General features: G+C 47.9%; 1 protein-coding gene across 3 annotated transcripts in view; it reads left to right on the top strand.

Moving 5' to 3' along the window:
* Pacsin2 (protein kinase C and casein kinase substrate in neurons 2) overlaps positions 1–16,615 on the top strand; it is a 109,823-nt gene that overhangs the window by 31,775 nt on the left and 61,433 nt on the right. Inside the window, exon 1 of one of the 3 annotated variants that reach the window (XM_076855414.2) lies at positions 15,924–16,117. The exons of 1 other annotated variant lie outside the window; for it this stretch is intronic. The gene's annotated coding sequence lies outside the window, so the exon portion shown is untranslated. Of the gene's footprint in view, positions 1–15,923; positions 16,189–16,615 lie in introns of those variants that run through there. One more of the 3 variants, XM_076855412.2, reaches the window with a different exon arrangement.

Here is a 16,615-nt window from a genome sequence, read left to right as displayed (position 1 = left end):
AGACTGCCAGCTGATGAGCTGAAGGGGTCCCAGCAAACTTTCAGACTGCCAGCTGATGATTGGCTCACAGCGGCCCCAGCAACATCTAGCTGATTGGCTCCTCTGCGGTGATGCTCATTGGGCTGTTTCCCTGCCCTTTCAGACCACGGAGCTGCTCATTGGGGGACTTTTTTGGCTCCGCCCATGCGACCCAGCCAATCGGCCTCAAGAGCAGGAGGATTGTGGGAGGAAGAGGTTGTTGGGGTGTGTGGCTTGTGGGAAGCCGGTGGTGGCAGTTGGGCTCTGAGGGTTTTTTCCTGAGGAGCTGTTTTGTTTATCTTGTGTGGTTCTAAAAATAAAGTTAGTTTCTTTTGACAAGTGGCTCCTGAATTGTGCCCAGCCAGACTGCGGCACTGGGGGTGTGTCTCAGCACTGGCCTGCTTTTGCTGAATATCCGTATTTACTTCTGAGTCTGTCTTGGGACATTTATCTTGTTTACTTCTTATTTAGAAATGTTTTATTAGCTTAAACTTCACATAAAACCATAGAGATGAATGTGTAAGTGTGTGTGTGTGTGTGTGTGTGTGTGTGTATGAGAGAGATACTGGGGATCAAACACAGGCCTGGCTCATGCTAGGCAAGGGCTCTGCCGCGGAGCTGCATCCCCAGCCCTTTTTAAATTTTATTTTTGAGATGGGGTCTGGCTAAATTACCCAGGCTTTGCTTGAAGTTGTTATCCTCCTGCCTTAGCCTCCCAAGTTTGGTATTATAGGCTTGTGTTGCTATACCTGGCTGTTTCTGTAACATAATGATAAAAGCCTCGAGCCAACCTCCCAGCTTCAGAAGGGAACCATTGTCCCAGAAGTTAGCTTCTGGCTTCTGGTGGGTGCATCAGGAGTGGGCTTGGTTCTGGACTTTTCATCATTCCCTTGTTGTTTAGAATACTTACACACACATATATGTATCTGTAAATAATACATTCAGTTTTTGTATAAAGTAAGAATTATGAATAATCTGCAGAGTACCTTTTCATTCCTTTTTACTGCTAGATAATTTTCTATTGTGTGCATCGTATTAGGGTTCTCTAGAATCAGCCATGTATCCCCTGCATGTTGTGTGTGTGTGTATGTTTGTATGTGTGTGTATGATTTATTATAAAGAATTGACTCATGCATTTATAGAGACTGGCAAGTCCAAATATGCTGTGTTTGCTGTCAGGCTCTAGACTATGGTAGCTCATAGTGCAGTTCTAGCCTGGAGGCTGGCAGGTAGAGTCCCTCAATGTTCCTGTTCTGTTTAGGCCATCAGCTGATTAGATGGGGCCCACCCACATTGTGGAGTGCAGTCTGCAGTCCACTGATTAAAGTGTTAATATCATCCAGAAATATCCTGGTAGAAGTATACAGAATGTTTGACTAAATATCTGAGCATTCCATGACTGAGTCGAACATGCACAGACAGTATTTTTGTTCCATCAGCAGATCCTGAGTTGCTTCCATTTTTTAAATTATTATGAGTAGTCTGGCTGTGAGCCTTCTTCACCAGTTCTCTTGGCACACAGAAATCCTCATTTTTCTTAGGTTTGCTCTTAGAAGTAGAGTTTGGCTCGTGGGGTGGTTTGCTCAGCATGCAGGGGAGGTAGTGAAGTAAAGCTTGCCTCTACCCTGTGAGGTCAGAGGTGCAGTCTTCTTTGTGACAGCTGGAGAAGCCGAAGCTCAGAGGTGAACCGATGTGTGATTCTGCAGCTGGGGGCTGTGCACTGGGTTTGAACTGAGTCTGCACTCCACACTGAGATGTCTGCACCTGTGCTGTGTGCCCAGAGCTCAGGCTGCCATTTCTCTTATGGACTTTTCTCCATTCTTCTTTGGGCATATGCTGGCCCCATAGGTGCCAAGCACTGTATGGTACCAAGGAAACAAGGGCGGTGAGGTGTGATGGAGATGAGCATGGGGAAAGGCCCAGGCCCAAGGACCAGACAGAACAGGCCGCTCATAGGAGGTGAGTGGTTCTGGGGAAGGGGCCGTGCCTGGGGACTGTGTTAGGCTCGCCAAACCTGGGTAGAGAACATGCAGTTGGCCTGGGAGCTGGCCACAGCTTTACAGGCCCCCCCCCCCCCCCCCCGCCAGTGTGTGAATTCCAGGAGGGTTTGGAAAGTTTCCAAGTTTCCAATTAAATAAAATACTTTTTTTAATGAATGGGAAAAATTCATATAGCCTTGTTCTTACTGAGAAGATAGGGATGAAATGACATGGTGTTGAGCATGAGGGTACTGTGTGGATTCCTAGATGCATAATCCAGAGCACTGGGGGAGTCTTGAAAACATTTTGTCAGAAACTTATCAAATACTGTGTAAGAAAAAAAGAAGTTGCTCAAGAGGTCTTGATTCACTGGGAGAAGCACGTCAGGCTCTGGAGAACAAGTGTGACCTTCTTTAGATTGCCTTTTCAAAAAAAATTTTTTTTTAGTTGTTGAGTGACCTTTATTTTATTTATTTATATGTGGTGCCGAGAATCGAACCCAGAGCCCCAGGCGAGTACGCTACTGCTGAGCCCCAGCCCCTAGATTGTACCCCCCTTTAAAAAAAAGATAATTTTAAAACATCACTGCCACTTGCTGGCACTCCTTCAGCAGTCGTGTGGGGTGTTTTGAATGGGCATGCTTCGCAGAGGTCCTCACTGGCCAGCATTCTCAGGCCAGGCGTGTCTGCTCCCTTTCCCAGGCACTCAGCTTTGTGGCTTGACCCCCACAGCAGAAGTCGGCATAAATCCAGTTCAGAATACATTCAGCCCCCGCGTGGTGGCCATCACTTGAAATCCAGGTGTGTGATTTGGTTTCAAGGATCTTGTCGTGCTATTTCAAATGCAGGGAGACATTTTTATGAAGACGCACATCTAAGACTATTTAAGGGCCTGGTGGCATGTGTCTGTAATTCCTGCAACTCTGGAGGCTGAGGCAGGAGGATCACAAGCCACTAAACAAAGAAGGGGACTGAGCTTTATACAGGTTATGGGTGATTTAGTGAGCATGTCAGTTTGGGCACTCAGGAATTTGGGTCTTTGGGCTGGGGGGTTGGTGGCCAGCACCTGGAGAGGGTGTATCTGGGTATTAGTGTTTCCTAGAGACCATCACTCTAGGTGTGATAAGACACTTTCTCCCCGCCTGCAGCCAACATCTGAAAGGATTTAGCTTGGCGGAGATGAAAGCTATCAGTGCATGGTTTTCTTTTCACTCCGTTTCCCAGGCCTCACTATTTGGGGTTTTTCATTTTCCATATCTAATACTAGGCATGTAGCTCAGCCCTTGGGTTCAATCCCCAGCACCAGAGTTAAATAAACAGATAAAAACATGACTGAATTCTTGGCCTGCTCAAGGCAGCTGGTAGGCTTAGGGTTTTTTTTTTTTTTTTTTTGTCCTCCCCTTAATTTTTTTTATATTTATTTTTTAGCTTTAGGTGGACCCAATATCTTTATTTTTAATTCTTTATTTATAATTTAATATCTTTATTTATAATTCCTGAGTGCCCAAACTGACATGCTGAGGATTGAACCCAGTGCCTCATGCGTGCTAGGCGAGCGCTCTTCCACTGAGCCACCACCCCAGCCTCTCCCTTAATTTTGAGGTAGAGTCTCATTAAGTGGCATATTCTCCTGCCTCTGCTTCCCCTGTAACTGGAACTATAGGCACATTGCCTATAGATGTTTTTCTTTTTTTCTCTTTTTTGCACCAGAGATTGAATCCAGGGGCACTAAACCACTGAGCCACATCCTCAATTATTATTATTACTTTTTTAATTTCAAGATCAGTTCTCACTAAATTGCTGAGGCTGGCTTTGAACTCACAATTCTCCTGCCTCAGCCTCCTAAGCCCCTGGGATTACAGTCCTGCGCACTGCACTCGGCTTTTTTCCTGTTTTGTCTCAGCAGTCCTGAGTCTGATCTCCGGATCAGAAATTCCAGAGGCAGGCTTTTGCTTCAGCTCCTTCTCGTCTGCCCTTACTACGAGGCTGTGACTTCAGGTGTCCTGGGGCTGAACTGAATCCGTTTCTTTTTCCTGGATAGACGGAGGGAGAGCTGTTTTTATAGTATGGCGTCGCAGGGTGGTTTGTGATGCCAGCTCCTCTTGTTGTTCTCAGCTTAGTGTTAACCTGCAAACCCTCAGAAACTCCCAAGTGGATGAGGAGGGTGCTGGGTGGGCTGCAGCAGAGAGGGCTGGGGGCCCGAGGGAGGTGGGGGTCAGTGGGCCAGGGAGCCCGCGCGCTGCCTGATGAGCACCCTGGGCTGAGTGAGCAGACCCTGCCGGGCAGCCTCGTGGTCTGGAAGTCACCCTGATTGAAGGCGCCATCTGTGACTGTGGTCAGCTGGGGTGGTTCATCCTCCTGCGTGACCTTCAGCTTACAGAGGGCCTGGCCTTCGTTTCCAGGTCCTCACTTTCTCTGAGATTTTTAACAGATTGTTTTCTTACATTGGGCTTCATCTTACCTGGATAAATGTTGAAATGAAGACCATGTTGTCACTGACTCTGTTTACAAAGGACTTCATAAATATTCATTAGGCAGTTTACATTTTTATATTTTTGTAATTAGCTTTTCTTTTTGAAAAATTTTTACAGATATAGAAGAGTTACAAAGCTGACGGAGGTTCCTGTATTTTACGTGGCTTTCCCCAGTGTTGACATCTCATAAACCATAGCACATCTGTCAAAATTAAGACATCGACATGGCTACAGTATTAAGTGAATTATAAACTTCATGGATTTCATCTAGCTTTCCCTACATTCCCTTTCTGTTGCAGGATCCCACCCAGGTTCCTGTCGTGCTTAGCTGTCACGTCTCCTTAGTCCTCTCTCAGCTGTGACAGTTTCTCAGACTGTCCTTGTTTTTCACAACCCCCGCAGTTTTAGGAGTGTGAACTGGGAATTTGGTTGAATGTCCTTAAGCTCCGGTTTGCCTGGTGCTTTCCCATTAGTGGGCTGGGCTTCTGGGTGGGGTGAGAGTCCCCCAGAGGTGGAGCGCCCTCCTGTCACAGCATGTCTTGTGACCTCAGCATGACTCCTGGGGGGCTTGTTAGCCTTGCAGGTTTGCCCTTGTCCTTCCTTGGCTTCACGTGTGTGTTAGGTGCCCTGACTCCCCACAAGGGGGCTGTCCCTGCACCCTGGCTGCTTGCTTTGTGCCCCTTCCAGGGTGAGGCTCTGCTGCATCAGTCTGTCCGGGTGCTGCCAGGTCAGGTGGAGAGGTGCTGGGGGTGTTCACAGCACGAGACGCAGGATTGGTCAGGTGTTGACCATTGTTGAAGTTGGGAATCTTTATTCCAGTCTCTACCTTTAACGTTTGACATTTTTCATTGAAAAAGAGAAAGAGTAAAAACATCTCCAACGCAGAGCTAGGATGAGTCCCAGACTAGTATGTAGGTGTTCTCGACTCAGTGGCTGCCAGAGCCCTGAATGCACTGGGCTCTTTCCCAAGGTCTCTGTCAGCACAGCGTGCGTCTAAACCAACAGTAGGCGGCCCTGCTAGGGCACTGTATAAGAATATTCCTGAACATCTTTGAGAGTGAAGGATCATTGGTGTGTCACCAGAAAAAAAAATCCAATTAAAAGGAGGTTACAAATTAGTTGGAATAAATTTATAGAAGAAAAAGAAGACCTTATCATATAACATCATGCTAATTTGTTGTCAACATTATCTGAATCTAACAAATTTGGAAACACCTTTTTAAAATAATCTCTGTGGTACTTTGATGCTTCAAACTGTCGAGTCCATCCTTTCAGTGAAGTAGCAGAGAAGTTCTGATACCACCTATAGATCCTAGTCCAAGCTCCTGAACCCCAAGACAGTTACTGACAGTGGGGTCTCTGTATGGACCGGGAGTGGTTGCGGGGGCCAGATCCATGGGCCTAAGGTCTGGGTTAGCTCACCCTGCCGCTGTGGTTTCCCGGCTGTGAGTTGTGAAGGCGAATGACACAAAATGCATACAGAACAAGCACACTTGGGGGCTGGGGCTGTAGCTCAGTGGCAGAGCACTTGCCTAGCACGGTGAGGCATTGGGCTTGATCCTCAGCACCACATAAAAATATACAAATAAAGGCATGCTGTCCATCTACAACTACAACAGTCAAACAAACAAATAAACTACTCTAGGCAGAACAAGCACACTTGTAGGGTTGAATTTAAAGAAAATGTCCACTGGTATGTGTTCAGTACTTAGCACTCTGAGCGTGCCAGTCTGTCTCTTGATTTGTTCTGCTCATCCAGCAAACAGCACTTGCTTATTCACAAGAATGTCTCCCTCCTGCCTACCTCTGCCTGGAATCAATTCATATCATTGACATCAGAGAACCTCCAGGTGACGTGGCAGCCTGCTGATTCCAGCCTCGCTGGAGTGGCACACCCTGGTGGAGGAGCTCCCTGGGCTGAGGACTCTGCCTTGAGTCTAGCAGAGTCCTGACTCTCCCTAGGCTTTGTTTCACAAAACCTCCCACTTTGCATCATGGAGTAAATAGTGCAGAGTGACCACATTTTTCTCCCACATGAAATGGATGAAAGAGGCTGCAGCCTGCTGTGGGGTGTCAGGCTTTGGTTAGTAGTAACTGTTTTCAGAGTTCATCCAGCATCAGGGATTTTGTGAAAGCCCTGTGACTTCTCTGTGCCTGCTTTGGAGCAGGTGGCTCTGAGCCCCTCTGTTCTCTCTGCAGCTCTCTAGTGCAGCCTGGCTGTCTGTGCAGGTTGGAGTCAGAGGGAATTCCCTGGCTTTCCTTTCTCCCCTCTCCCACCCTTTTTGTAGTACTGGGGATTAACCCAGGGACGCTTAAACACTGAGCCACACCCTCAGCCCTTTTTATGTTTCATTTGAGACAGGGTCTCACTGAGTTGCCAGGAGCCTTGCCAAGTTGCTGAGTCTGGCTTTGAACTTGCAATCCTCCTGCCTTGGCCTCTTGAGCTGGAGCTGCTAGGATCACTGGTGTGCGCCACTGTGCCGGGCTCCGCTAATTTCTTCACTGTCAAAATCAATGCCCTTGGTCAAAACAAAATATTCAAAAGAAGAAAATCACTGTCCATATCACACTTTTCTAGATATTTGTATTCACACATACACACAGTGATTTTTTTTTGAATATTTATTTTTTAGGTGTAGATGGACACAACACAATGCCTTTATTTATTTTTTTATGTGGTGCTGAGGATCAAACCCGGGTCCCGCCCGTGCTAGGCAAGCGCTCTACCGCTGAGCCACAATCCCAGCCCCACACACAGTGATTTTTTTAAGAATAAAAGTGGAATCATATTATTTTAACTGTTTTGTAGCTTGTTCATGTTTAGCTTTTAGTTTCACACATGAGAGATAAGTGTCCTCTGTCTACCTGGCACCTGGAGTCAGTCCCTCTGGAGCTCATCCAGTCGGCTCCTGGTGAGGTGCCGTCCCTGTATTTTCCTTCATGTGACCTCTGAGCCAGCCCTGCCCGTACCTATGCTTGGTTCCTGGTGGTCTCTCTGGGCCTAACGGTCGCTCCTGTGTGGACTTTGTGGCATGGATTATACTTTACGACTCATTGCTGGCCCACTCTGAGTTTCCAGGGGTTGACCGTGTGCCGGAGCCACGGCTGCTGTGCCTGCCCTCCTGAGCTCCAGCCCTGCTCCTCGAGGCCCTCTTGGCCTCTTCTGTGGTTTTGTGCTCAGCCTTTTTGGGAGCTTACCTCAGTCACCAGGAGGTGGGCTTCACCCTTCTCCAGGCCACACATTGTGCCAGGCCCTAGGTGCACACCTTCTCATTTAATCTCAACAAGCCCACGAGATGGTTATCAAGCTGTCTCTACTGTAGCACAAGGGGAATTGGAGGCGAGAGATTTCCTGGTCTCCCAGCTACTCACAACCCGCTTTGGCTATTTTATCTGCTCCACTGTTTCCCACACAAGTGCATGTGGAGGGGCTGCTGGGACCCAACTCAGCTAGTTACTGTCCAGATCCTCGCAGGGCAGTGTCTCATCCCAAGCCCAGAGACCACTGGAAAAATTATTTAAAAGACTTTAAATATAATGTACTCCAACTTTAAGTGGCAAAAGTAGAAGAAAGATAAAAAGTTATAAAATGAGACACGTTAAGATTGTAGTTGGTAGTCTGTAATATTCTCCTTATTTCATGGAATGGAAGCTTTTAGAAGTCAGCAGCCATGCCTTTTAAATCGTACTTAACATAACACCATGCCCAGGCTTCAGGTGTACGTTTGTTCCATACCAGCTTGAGGTACAGCATTGAAAATCCCGTCTTGGCATGTGGAGTACTTGGTCTTTTCCCATCTTTCCCACTTCTTTTTCCTTGGCATTGGTCCAAAATGGAGAAGGCGCAAGGGGAAGTCTGGAAGATCTCGGGTGGTGATTGCATTTATTTATATATTTTTACCTCTCCTGATTTCACAAAGGATTTGAGTTGGTGGTTGCTGGGAATACGGGGGGGGGAAAGAAAGAAAGACCGACCTCCTCCTTCCATCGCCAGATCAATGACAATAAGATAAATGTTTCATTCTACCAAGCACCTCAGAGATCACCTCGAGCCCTGTCCCACTGTCCCCTTGTGTGTCCCTTGGGTTTAGGGCCCAGGGCACACTGTGCTGTCACACATAGCAGCTTCACACACTTTCACCTCTGTGTGACTGTGGGCAAGCCACTTCCCCCTGAGCTGCATTTTTCCCATCTGAAAATGGGCCAGTGCTCCTGTCCTGCACAGCTAACATGAGCACAGTCACTGTACACAAAGGCCCTGGCAAGCATGTCTGGAATGTCATCAAATACACACTCAACAAAGTTGAATTTGATGGTATTGTCCCCTTACAGGGTTCCTAACCTGTTTTTTGGAATTTCATTCCATGGTCATGTTGGTTTTGGACTATGGCAAGAGCGTGTAGCAGAGCATAGATGCTCACCTGATGGCTGGGGTGCAAATGAGAGAAAGAGGAAGAGTAGAGGGCCCCATAGTTGCCTTTAAGGCTACATCCTCCATGACCTGAAGAATTCCCACTAGGCTCCACGTCTTTAAGTTTCTGCCATCTCCCAAAAGTGCCACACTGGGTGGGGGCTGAGCCGTTAACACACAGATTTTAGTGGGGACAATCAAGGTCTAAACTTCAGTCGGCACAGTGGTGTAAGCCTGTAATCCCAACAGCTCAGGAGGCTGAGGCAGGAGGGTCCTGAGTTCAAGGCCAGCCTCAGCAATTTAGCAAGGCCCTAAACGATTTAGATTCTGTCTCAAAAAAAAAAAAAAAAAGAAAGCTCTGGCAGAGTGCCCCTGGGTTCAATCCTAGAACCGGGAAAAAAAAAAAAAAAATCCAAAATTTAGCAGATGGCTGAATTAGAAAGAATATAAGTAAATGAGGGAGAAAATCATGTTACAAAACATTAACATAGCGGGCTGTCTAACTTTTCCTGAAAATGCCCTGAACGCACCGTGAACCTTGCTTCTCGAGGTTTCCTTTCTGAACTTAGAACTCCTTTTCCATCTTCAGTGTATTGCCCAAAGGAGGCCTGAGCTTTTCTGACTGCGTGCAGTGTGGCATCTCAGCCACCACGGTGACATCTGGACACTCAGACATGTTAGGAAATTAGGTGTTGCTTTTCCTGATGGCCTTTGGGGGTTTATAAAATGTGTAAGAAAAAGCTTAGCACATCCTCTCTGTCCTGCGAGTGCGCAGGCGCGCTTTCTGTGGGGCTTTCTGCCTTGTCTGGCGGCAGCTGCTGCCTTCTCTCCCTTCCTTCCTCTTCCCTCCATCTTTGGACTGCTGCCAGAGTGGAGAAGTGAGGTGAGGGACTTCCACTTTGTTTTGCTTTGCCAAAGATAGAACTGGTACTCAGCTTTGTCCTGGCACCTTCTTTGAGAGAGAGTGCTAGAAATCTGGCTTGGTGTACCCCTCTTTGTGGGTGGTGGGAGGAGCCCAGCAGGATGGCTCTATTGGACGAGGGGCTGACAGGATTTGAGATTGGTCCCCACCCTCCCCAGCCCGCCCCCAAGACTGACATCACAGTGTTTTCACATGATCTTAGTTATTGGTAGGCATTTTCCAGAATTTAATGTTTACTTAGCATTTGAAGACAGTCTGCACGTTAGCTTGGTACCTGTGTGGTGCCCGTTGGAGCCCTCCACGGAAAGTTGCCATTTCTGTCACTTCCCTGGCGTTACCACATTCTGTTGCAGTGACAGTGGCGGGAACCCGAGTTAGGCTGGCTGGCAGAGTGGTGCTGGGCACATGAGAATCCCTGGTGTGTGGCAGAGCGCATTGTCCCAGGGCTTGAGACACAGTGAGGAACGCTCAGGCCAACACGAGGGCACTCGTTCTAGTCTGTGACTCCGGCTCCTTGCGATGCGGTTCGTGGTCAGCGCCATCTCCACTGCGGCAGAAGCAGGGCCTGGAGGGGTCTGTGGAGGGCTTTTCTTCCTGCTTTACCCCCCTCCCACCTCCTTTCCCCTTGTCCCCCTCTTCTCCCTTCGGTCTTTCTCTTTGAGATACTGTGACAGACAACTGAATCCTCCAGGTGTGGACCTTGACTGGGGGACACACCTGTCCAGATGGAGCATTTCCACGGCCCTCAGAAGTTCCTGGAGCCCTTTGTAGTCCCCGCCCCGCCCCGGCCAACAGTGATGCAGCCTGCAGTGGGGTCTTGCCTGGCTTGGGGTTCATACTCTCAGGCAGATACAGCACGTGCTGTTCGCATGGGGCTGCCTTTGCTCAGCAGAATGCTCTTGTGATTCCCCACGTCTGTCACTTGGTAACCCGTCCTTTTTCATTGTTGAGTAGTGGTGTGCGTTGAAGAAGTCCTGCCACTGCAGGGGTATATGCGTGGTCCTTTTTAGTCCCCCACTTCCTCCCCAACTTTCCGTAGGTTTATGGCAGGCAGAGTGACAAGCCAGATTTGGGGCTTTTTCATAAAGGCCCGGAGTCCTGGGAGTCCCTACGCAGTTTGGCTTCTCAGAACAACTCTACGCTGGCTTGGGCAGGCAGTACTGTTGGGATTCTCGCTCTTCTGGAGATGGGGACATTGGATTCCTAATGGTTAAGGCTTTGTAGTCAGGGGCTCCTCCTGGGCTCTTGCGGGGCTTCTGACATCCCTCCTGATGGCGGAGCACCTGGCTCTGCATTTTGGGCTCCTTAAGTTCAGGGACCCGGATATGTGCGGACTGTGGAGGCTGCCCAGGTGGGACTGCCAGACACCTCCCTCCCCTGTGGCCACCACTGTGGAGGTGCCCGCTTTGTTCTCACCTTGTTCCGCCTCATCTTGATCTTTAGTCTTGTGGGGTGGGGAGACTGATGGATAGGACTGCAGATTAATAACCCAAACCAAATATAGGCAGAGACAACAGGGTTGCAGGGTTGAGGCCAGCCTCAGTAACTTCAAAGGCCTTAAGCAACTGACTTGAACCTGTCTCAAGATTTAAAAAAAAAAGGTTGCGGGGAGAAGGGGGCTGGGGATATGGCTCAGTGGTGTAAAAAGCTCCCTGGGTTCAATCCCTGACACCAGACAACAACAAAAGCCATGACCCAGTCTGTGTGCCCGCCACCACTTATGAATATGGTATAGGAGGTGGGCTGCCTTGTGCCGGGGGGAGAGCTGGAGGGAGGAAGGTCCACTGATGAGTGTGGGCTCTTCTGAGGTGATGGAAACACTGTGTGTTGAGGAGGTGATGGTGCATCCCTCTGTGGGTATGCTAAATACACGGGATTGTGCTCTGTAAATGGTGAAGTGGGTGGCATGTGAGTTAGATCTCAATAAAGCTAGAAAAAAAAAAAAGGACTAGGGCAGTAGCTCAGTGGTAGAGCACTTGCCTTGCATGTGTGAGACATTGGGTTGGATCCTGAGCACCGCCTAAAAATGAAACAAATAAAACAAAGGCATTCTGTCGTCGTGTCGTCGTAGTCGTCGTCCTGCTACCTACTACTACTACTACTACTACTACAAAAACAGGACAAGGTGACTCTAAAGCAGGGATAGACCAGTAGAGGGACAGGGGAAGATCATGCTGTATAAATTTTGTCCCTTCCTCACATAACATAATTTTGTCCCCCTGTTGCCAGATATCCAAATTTCTGACCTGAATGTGATAGAGGATATTCTTTGAAAGAATCACATGGGCCTGAATTTGACTCCTGTTCTGGCTTGTTAGCTGACAGTTTGCTTAGCCTCTCTATTGTGGTCGCCCTTCCTGTAAAACTGGGCTAAAAGTACCAATCTTATGAAGTTGGTATGTAATTGTTTATTGTTCCTAGTTACTGGGGTTGAATCCAGGGGCACTTTACCACTGAGCTACATCTCCAGCCCTTTTTATTTTTATTTAGTTGTCAAGGCTGGCCTTGCACTTGAGATCCTCCTGCCTCAGCCTTCTGAGTAGTTGGAGTTACTGTAAAATAGCCTGTGAACTTAAGCCATTTCACTGTGTAGCATCAGACAGAGTAACAGCCGTGTCAGATCCTTGTCCCGTTGTCTTTTTTTTTTTTTTTCCCTCTCTATTTTTGGGATGGGGATTAAACCCAGGAGCACTTAACTACTGAGCCATATCTCTAGCCCTTTTTATGTTTTATTTAGAGACAAAGTCTCACTTAGTTGCTTAGGGTCTTGCTGAGTTGCTGAGGGTGGCTTTGAACTCACAATCCTCCTGCCTCAGCCTCCTGTTGACCTTACAGGCATGTGCCACCATGCCTAATGGTCCCAATGTCTTTGAGTTTGGCTTGCTTAATACTTCTATTGGCTTGAATTGCTACCAGGAGACTTCCCATCATATGATGTGCTGATGTGTGGGCACTAAGCCACTGGATGAAGACCAGGTGATGGATGGCCCTGGTCATCTTTAGTAAACTGGCTGGACTTTCAGTTGTTGAATTTTTTTTTCCTGCCTTAATCCACATAGTTTGAGTGGGCTGAAGGCAGGTTCTTAGAGAATCAACTCCTTTGGGAAGACTTCCTTGACTTTGCTACTAATTCTGGATCATTGCTCCCTTCCTTTGCAATGTCCCCCAGCACTTGGTACATCTAGGTTCTAGCATTTATCTGCTGTCACCGTTTTTATTTATTTACGGTTCTGCTTGGCCCACACACCGAGAGCCAGTCCAAGGCAGGGACTTGGCTTTTTCAGCTGTGGGGTGCTAAGTCCCTAAGGACTGTCCCTGGCACTCTTTATTGAATGAGTGCCCAATGACTTCAAGTCTTTGGTGACAGGAACCAGATTGGAACTGGAAATACCAGCCGAGGTGTTGCATACGGAGGTTACCAGGTGGGTTTCTGGGGTGGTGTTTCTATCTCAGCACTGCGCCCGGGGGCTGTGTCCCTCCCCAGAGCAAGACTGCTGCCTGAGCCAGTCCTGTCCCCTGCCAGAGGGGCTACTATTCCTCCTGGAGTCCTCTGTTGAAGCGTGCCTGATGTTATTGCAAGGCGAAAGTGCCCTAGCCATGCTGGAACGCTAGGCTGGCTACTTCATAGTCCCACTACCGTTCGTATTCTTGATTCAGGTTGAATTCAGAGGTTTATTAAGTGGCAGTTGTATCAAAGACCCAGTTCTGATCCTTAAGGAAAGCCAAGATGGAGAAGCAGTGGGTGCAGCAAGCTGAGACTCAGATGGCTTACTGACCGGGTTCCAATCTGCACCCCTCTCCCATAGTAGCTGTGGGTCACAGGTAAGCTTTGTGACCTCTCTGTGTACCCTCAGTTATCAACTGTGGAAAGTTGAGCTGACAATATTTCCTCCATAGGGTTATTTTCACAATTAACCAGAAATAAAGTAAGCACTATATAAATGTTTATTGAATAGCCTTTGTTGGATTTTTAAAAAGATAGAATGAGACTCTCTTTTAAAACAAAATTTTTTTAGTTGTGGATGGACCTTTGTTTAATTAATTTATTTATATGTGGTGCTGAGAATTGAATCCAGTGCCTCACACATGCTAGGCAATTGACCTACCACTGAGCCACAACCCCAGCCTCAGAATGAGACTCTTGAGATGATTTTTTTTCTCTTTTGGTGCTTAAGAACCCAGGGGCTCTTAAGCACTGAGCCACATCCCCATCCCTTTTTATTTTTTAAATACCTTTATTTTATTTATTTTGATGTGTGCTAAGGATCGAACCCAGTGCCTTGCATGTGCTAGGTGTGCGCTCTACTACTGAGCCACAACTCCAGTACCACCTCCATCCCTTTTTATTTTGAGACAGAGTCTCATTAAATTGTTTAGGTTGGCTTTGAACTTGCAATCCCCTTGCCTCAGCCTCTCAAGCCGCTAGGATTATGGGCTGCTTCACCAAGCTTGGCATATTATAAAAGATATTTTTTTAAAATTAAAAAAAAAATTTAGTTGTAGATGGACACAGTACTTTATTTATTTATGTGGTGCTGAGGATTGAACCCAGTGCTCGACACATGCGAAGCAAGCACTCTACCACTGAGCCACATCCCCAGCCCTTTTTTATATTTTATTTAGAGACAAGGTTTTACTGAGTTGCTTAGCGCCTCAGTAAGCTGCCGGAGGCTGGCTTTAAACAGGCGATCCTCCTGCCTCAACCTCCCAAGCCTCTGGAATTACAGGTGTGCGCCACTGTGCCCTTTTCCAATTTTATTGTGAGAAAGTATCTTGCTAGGTTTCCCTGCTCTTAAACTTGTGATCCTCCTGTTGCAGGGTAGCTGAGATTACTGGCATGCATCATTGCATCTAGCTAAAAACTGTTTTTTAAAATTTACTTCTTCACGACTGGTGTGTGAACCCAGGGGCATTTTACCACTGAACTATATCCATGGTCCTTTTACAATTTTGAGACAGGAACTAAATTGCCAAGTCTGGCCTCAAACTTGTAATCTCTCTGCTTCCGTTTCCCAAGTCTCTGAGATTACAGATGTGTGCTGGCTAAAAACTCTTTATTGAAGAATATCATGCATACACAACAATACCCAATCACAAGTGTGCCTGTGCCTGAACTTTACCCGCAGCGTGCACATAACCAATCAAGGACCAGAGCACCCTCGGAAGCCCGCCTGGACCTGCTCTTGCTGCTCTTCTCCTGGCTATGACACACAGGGACTTTTGCCTAAGGGGACTCAAGTGCTATGCGGTCTTGTGGGCACATACATCTTAGAATTAGGAAGGATTTCTTTCCTGCCTAAAGTTACTTTGTTTTTTTTTGTTTTTCTTCACTTTCAGTTCTTTCTCAGAATGGAAGATGTGGGGTGTGTTTCCTGTTTTACTTTTTTTTTTTTTTTTTTTAAAGAGAGAGAGAATTTTAATATTTATTTTTTAGTTTTCGGCAGACACAACATCTTTTTTTTGTATGTGGTGCTGAGGATCGAACCCGGGCTGCACGCATGCCAGGCAAGCGTGTTACCGCTTGAGCCACATCCCCAGCCCCTCCTGTTTTACTCTTTGTAATGACACTTGACTATTTGAGTGCCCTCCCTCTTAGGAGACAGTGTAGGACCCTGTGTCCCCAATCCTCTCTCCGACGTAAGGGTCCACATTCATTCTGCTAACAAGCTGCATTGCGTGATGTGTGCAGCATGGAAAGACGTGGTGCTCTGTGTGTGGGGCAGTGTGAGAAGAGTGCCCCCAAGCCAGTCCCTGCCACTGGCTCCTCAGATACAGCTGTGCCTTTTTTATTGTTGTTCCTAAGCAGACCTATCCCAATACAAGAAGGGAGGCTGGGAGTATAGTGTAAGTTGGTCTGTATACAAGTTGACTTTGGGGTTGGTGTTATTAAATTTCTTTGTCAGACTCCTTCCTGATTTCCCATGGAAACACCAAGGTTTCTGTGGCCCCTTTCTGAAAAGAGCTTTTCTGTGCTGGGCGCGGCAGGCTGGAGCCTGCAGAGCCCTCTGAGAGCCTGGTGCTTTACAGTGACTGCAGCAGTGTAAGGGAATGACCTGATCTCAGCAGCCAACAGGAAATGATGAAATGTGCTGGAGAATTCGGCAGGGAGACAGAGGTCAGACTCACCAGCAGTGCTGGGCAGAGGCAGGTGCGGAAGCTGCTGGCAGTCAGGGGCAGGAGCCTGCGGGCAGGAGCAAGCCAGCTGCTGGCCAAGTGTGCATTTCCGGAAGGTAGACCTCCTGCAAGACAACGTTCATGGCTGGGTTTTGCCGAGCGACTGGTTTAGCAGCAGTCTTACCTTGTCAGCAACCCAGGTAGTTTCGGAATTCCCGGAGGGTGTCCCCTTGGGCCAGTTCTAACCGGTGTGGACCTGCCGTCCTGTGTGGTGAGTATGTTCTTGGTGGATAGGTTTTGAACAAACTCAGGAAGCTTGTGCCTTAGCATTTGGGGCTGGTTTTAGAAGGTGTGCGTGTGGCATGACTTTGCTTTTGGTCTCAGCCTGGCTGCTGCCTCCTGCTGCTGCCTGTGGCTGCACTTTCTTCTTGCCGGGAGCTTGTGAGTTTCCAAGCTCGCTGTACTATAGGCTGGCTTGTCCCTCACTCAGACGCGTCATGCTTATCACATGCTGCCAGCGCCTTCCCACCAGCCACCTCTAAGCTGGAGGTCTGGAAAGAAAAGGAACAAGGAGCCTGTGCAGTCGGCTGAAGTTGCTGTTTCTTGCCTGCCCAGGCTCTGAGTTGGCATGCCACCTGCGCCAGCCCCTTCCCTGTCCCCCTGAGTCAGCGCTTTTTAATTTCCTTCTCAGCTGGACC

The sequence above is a fragment of the Callospermophilus lateralis genome, chromosome 4 (assembly GCF_048772815.1).
Source record: "Callospermophilus lateralis isolate mCalLat2 chromosome 4, mCalLat2.hap1, whole genome shotgun sequence".
Classification (NCBI taxonomy): Eukaryota; Metazoa; Chordata; class Mammalia; order Rodentia; family Sciuridae; genus Callospermophilus; species Callospermophilus lateralis.
Note: the sequence above shows the minus strand (reverse complement) of the source record. Positions and strands in the feature narration are given on the sequence as shown.